The following is a 6,107-nucleotide window of genomic DNA, read 5'->3' on the forward strand; positions in this document are numbered from 1 at the left end:
ACTTCAACATATGAATCTGAGGGGCATGACTCAGTCCAGAGCAAGCACTTACAACAATTTCACATCATTTAATAGTTTGTTCACTTATTTGATGACTTTCTCCCCAAATTATAAATTGTATAAACTCAATTAATTAAAAACTTTAGGGATCAGAGATGCATTTGCTTTGGGCACCACTGAAGTTCCAGTGCTCAGCATAGTACCTGGCACAAAACATTCTAGTTGAATCTTGAATGAATAAATTAATGTGGCCATGACCTGAATCTTCACACAAAACTTCTGAAATCAATCTATTGATGCAAAATATTCTCTTCAATACCTTCAGGACTTATATTCCAACACACTTTTATGCATACATTAATCTTCCGCATTTAAACCTCGTAAAACAATATAATGCAAATTACTGTCAATTGATCATTCAAGCACTGCCTTTGGGGGGTTATTTTATAATGCCATCCTTATTAATGTCCAGCTTAAATCATTTTCATGTGAAAGATGTTCTAAAAAAAGAAGTATGGACAAAGAAATAATAGCTGATAAAATGCATCTTCAATCAAAGGACAAAAATCATGTTTTAAAAATCTCAAAATAATTTTTACAAAGAGGAACATGGAAAATCAACTGCAATAATTAAATTAATATCTCAGTAAAAATAAACCCTCTAATTTGCTCAGATTGCTCAGCCTCAGAACGGAGGAATGATCTAAGCAGTCTCTGAAGAGGGGGATTTGTGGCATTGATTATACCTAGTACTGGTTTAATGAAACACTGTAGTGGCCACTTTCCCCTCATTCTACTCTAAAATTTTAATCTAATGTGTTTTGAAGTTCAATAGTGAACTTTTATTCAGTTTCACCAATAAGTGCAAAGCTCCTTTTTCCCCCATATTTATCTCAGAAAGCATGCATTTCTTATGCTGAGAAGAATATCTATTGCAAGACTGTGAGACATTCCGATATAATGGCAATAGTACTAAGTTCATCCTTAGTATTTCCATGTCTTTGAACTAAATCTGTTATTTTAATGTTACTCTTTCTTTTCAAGCTTTTATTAAATTCCAGTTAGTTAACATACAGTGTAATATTAGTTTCAAGTATAGCATTTAGTGATTCATCACTTACATGTGTCATCCAGTGCTCATCATGACAAGTGCTCTTCTTAATCCCCATCACCCATTTAGCCCATCATCCTACCCACCACCCCTCCGGTAAACCTGTTTGTTCTCTATAGTTAAGAGTCTCAATATTACTCTTTTTATGCATATAAAAAATGAGGATAGCAATACATTATTAGAATTAAATGAGGAAATTAACATAAAGAACTTTTTTTTAACTGCAAAAAAATTTTATAAAGTTAGATGATTATTGTAATCATCTTTACCAAAACTTCACAATTTAAAGCACTAGCTTAACGAATTTGTGCTCATAGATTTGTATGATGCATTAGTGGTGGAACTATGATTTTCCACTTTTTAAAAAAATATATTTTATTTACTTATTCATGAGAGATGCAGAGAGAGGCAGAGACAGAAGCAGGCTCCCGATGCAGAACTCAACCCCAAGATCCTGTGATCAGGACCTGAGCCAAAGGCAGACACTCAACCACTGAGCCACCCAGGTGCCCCTGATTTTCTACTTTTAATGTTCTTTCCTTTATGACACTCCCAGTCTCTTGACACTTGTCAATCTCTCTGCTTCAGGTGAATTGGGGCCACTAACTAGATTGTTGAGCTTGAAGAAAGAAATCTGGCCCACGTGATTTACCCCCTCCTTCCTCTTTTTTATTTATTTATTTATTTATTATTATTTTTTTTTTTTTTTTGGTAGTTAGCACTATAGAAAATCCTGCATTTCTTTCTTTTTTTTTTTATTTATTTATGATAGTCATACAGAGAGAGATAGAGGCAGAGACACAGGCAGAGGGAGAAGCAGGCTCCATGCACCGGGAGCCCGACGTGGGATTCGATCCCGGGTCTCCAGGATCGCGCCCTGGGCCAAAGGCAGGCGCCAAACCGCTGCGTCACCCAGGGATCCCAAATCCTGCATTTCTTCTACTGTGTTCTCCCAGGGGTAGGTTCGGCAACTGATGAAGGATGCCTGCCCCAATGCACGATGATGAGTGACAGTATGCTTAATAGCCAGCATCCAACAAGGCCACCAACAATGTCTCCTAGTATTCTTGCTATTGTGTAGTCCCCTCCTACATTGAATCTGGCTGACATAAAAACCAGTAATATAATGCAGAAACAACTGTATATATAACTCCTAAGGTAAAGCTGTAAAAGAAATTGTGACTTCTCACTTGTTCTTTCTTGGGTTACTCCCTTTGGGGAAAGCCCGCTGCCAATGTCATAAAGACCTTCAAACAGTCCAGTGGAAAGAAACCGAGGCCTCCTGCCAACAGCCCGTATCAACTTGTCAGTGATATGATGGAGTTCTCTTGGAAGCAGACCCTATAACCCCAATCAAGCTTCCAACCATAGCCCAAGCCAACAACTTGACTGCAACCTCATAGCTAGGACCATCCAGCTAAGCCACTTCTGGATTTCTCATCTGTAGAAAATGTGATATAATAAGTGTTTATTGTTGTTTAAGCTGCTACATCGTGAGATATTTTTTACATGGCAATAGATGATTAATATAAGAGATTAACTGCTCTTAAACCTTACATCTGTTAACACGTATGAACTACATTCTCCAATATCGGATTGAAATATCACAGGTAAAGTTTTACCTTCTAAACACTAAATCTTTCATCTTTTGTTGTCTTTTTTTTTAATTTATTTTTTATTGATGTTCAATTTACTAACATACAGAATAACCCCCAGTGCCCGTCACCCATTCACTCCCACCCCCCGCCCTCCTCCCCTTCTACCACCCCTAGTTCGTTTTCTTTTGTTGTCATTACTTCAGAACTTCAGAAGTTTGATTCTAGTTCCTGAGTCCTCTCAAACATCCTATTATGCCTCGTATTTTACAATGTATCCATCTACTCAACAAGCACTCTATTAAACATCTACTAATTTTAAGCACTGTGCAAAAGCTTTTAATACCAAAAGGATTAGAACTTGAATAAGAACTTTCACTGAATTTGAAATTTCCATAGTCTCATAAAAAAAAAGGCAGAACTACCAAAAACTACTAAATAATATCTTAGAATGTCAAATTTCAATTAACTTGTTACTGAAGTCCAAAGGCAGGAAGTGAAGATTTCAGGTGGCATAAACTGATTTGCTGTATTAATTAGAATTGCGTTCTACATGGAGACAGCATATGTGATGAAGCCCATCCTCATGCGTTGCCTCATTGATGATAATCCTAATTGAAGAACAAAGCACAGTGGTTGACAGCAGAGACTCCTGAGCCAACAACTGTCTCAATTTCTGTCTTGGATCTGCTTTTTGAGACTTGTGTGATCTTGGGCTACTTACTTAAAATTTACTGTACCTGCTTCAACTGTCAAATGGGGTTATTTGAGGATTAAACGAGCTCATAGAAGTTAAGTATTTAGAACAGTGCCTAGCACTATATTCTTGTTTGTATTATGATCAGGATGTATAAAATCATTCAATTATGCTGACATGGTTAGTCTCAACCTCCTCAACCTCTGATTCACTCTGAGTCAAGCTAGTCATGGATGTTATTTTCATCTGTTGGTCAAAAGATACGTTAGAGATGTTATCTAACATTCCAAGAGTATCAAGAGATAAATTGGCCCTTTCTACAACAGATTAACTCAGCCGTTGGAATTTCTTGTGCCCATTTTTTCTGGCAAATCAACCAGAATTAGCTTCCTAAAGTCATCTTATGAGAAAGAATTAATTATTTTTCACCTGTTTAAACTATTTACAAATCCGGACAAAAATGCAAAAGAGACAAATTGATTGTCTTTTTAAAATAAAGAATAAATCAGATAATGCTTTATTCATATTATAATTCAAATTATTCAATAATTTCTTCTTTTTATAATTGTTCTAAATTATTACATATTCTTTACTGAAATAAAGCACTAGATTTTTTTTACCATTTAGCACTTTATTTTTTATTATTTTTTAATAATAAATTTATTTTTTATTGTTGTTCAATTTACCAACATACAGAATAACACCCAGTGCTCATCCTGTCAAGTGCCCCCCTCAGTGCTCACTACCTAGTCACCCCCACCCCCCGCCCTCCTCCCCTTCCACCACCCCTAGTTCGTTTCCCAGAGTTAGGAGTCTCTCATGTTCCGTCTCTCTTTCTGATATTTCCCACCCATTTTTTCTCCCTTCCCCTCTATTCTCTTTCACTATTATTTATACTCCCCAAATGAATGAGACCATATAATGTTTGTCCTTCTCCGATTGACTCATTTCACTCAGCATAATACCCTCCAGTTCCATCCACGTTGAAGCAAATGGTGGGTATTTGTCATTTCTAATGGCTGAGGAATATTCCATTGTATACATAAACCACATCTTCTTTATCCATTCATCTTTCGATGGACACCGAGGCTCCTTCCACAGTTTGGCTATTGTGGACATTGCAAGCACTAGATTTTTTAAAGATTGATTGCTTGATTGATTGACTTGAGAGAAAGAGCACTTTTGTTCATGGACTACATCTGACCTGCCTCCTGCTTTTGTGACATGTCACTGGAACATAGCCACAACTATTCATCTTAAGTATTGCCCATGCCAGCTTCACACTCTGCATCAGGTTAAGTAGTTGTGACCAAGATTGTGTGGGCAGCAAATCCTAAAACATTAAATACCTGGCTTCTCACAGAAAATGTTTGCTGACCCCTGTTGTAGACGACAGCATCAAAATGAAAAAAATGAACAGGGGTATAATAAAAGAAAGTGTTTAATAATGCCCCACCCCTGGATAATTAGTTTTTGAAAAGGGAATTCTTATTAAGTAGAAAACTTATGTAATAGTTTTATCTGTGTTATCTCATTTTAAAACTATGTACATAAAATATTAATTTATAAATCCATTACCTTCTCTACTATGTTGCAAGTGCCTCAGTAAATACGTGTGTTATCTAGGTGGAGTGGGTAACACCTTATCCATATATGTATGTCAATGTATAAGAGCTAGACAATAGGAATTACTCTTGGAGAAGAGCATGTTCCAGTAGAGTTCAGAAAGAAGGTAACGGTAGCTACACAGGCAGACAAACTGAGAAAGAGGTTGCCAGTAAAAATTGGCTAATAGTCATGAGAAAGAGGTAGGGTATTGAAAAAGACAAACCACTCAGATCACACTTTTTCTGAGTTTACTCTGAATTTACTGGATATGTTAATACTTGAAAGCGCTGCATGTAATAGCTGCAAATTATTAAAATTAGTTAAAATTTTAAGTGCTGATGGCTGTTTTTAGTTACTGTAGGGAAAACTCTGGTTAGCTCCATTGTCTTGAGAAGAAGGAAGCTGATGAATCTTAAGAAATCTTCAGCGTGAAACTTGAAAAAGCATATTAATACAGCTCAATAAACCATGATCATGAGCAGTTTTTGCAGAAACATGACCATGAATACTGAGATGAATAAGATCTTGATTTTTAATATATTTGAATCATATTTTTCTGATAATAAAGCTTATCAATAAAAATAAGAAATGAATATGAGCAAGAAAGAATCTCTCCTCCCAGAAGTATCACTGTTAACGTTGTGGTATATTCTTTTTCAAGTATTTTTCTAGTAATTTTTTGCTCACAGAGATGGAATCACATCATGCAATCAATTTTGCATCTCACTTTATCCTCTTATCATCTTGTGAAATAAGCAGTCTGTGTGTTTTTGTTTCAAAGTCTTTAATGCCATTTGTTAACACAATATTTCATCATCTCAATAAACTGCAATTTAGTTATTCTCCTGTTCTGGACATTTAGGCTGCTTCCAGTTTTTTGCAGTTATAAATTATACAACTTGATGACGAACATCTTTATGTCTGAATCTTTAATGACATTTAGAACTACTTTCTTAAGACAGAGTTCTGGAAGTAGGATTGTAAGACAAAAGGTTATGAATAATTTTTAAGCATCATTGTCCTTCATGCCAAAAAGGTTTCCTGAAGCTGCTGGGTCATGTTGCATGAGCTCCTCACAGCAGTGGAGGTGAGTGGA

This window comes from Canis aureus, chromosome 20 (genome assembly GCF_053574225.1).
Source record: "Canis aureus isolate CA01 chromosome 20, VMU_Caureus_v.1.0, whole genome shotgun sequence".
NCBI lineage: Eukaryota > Metazoa > Chordata > Mammalia > Carnivora > Canidae > Canis > Canis aureus.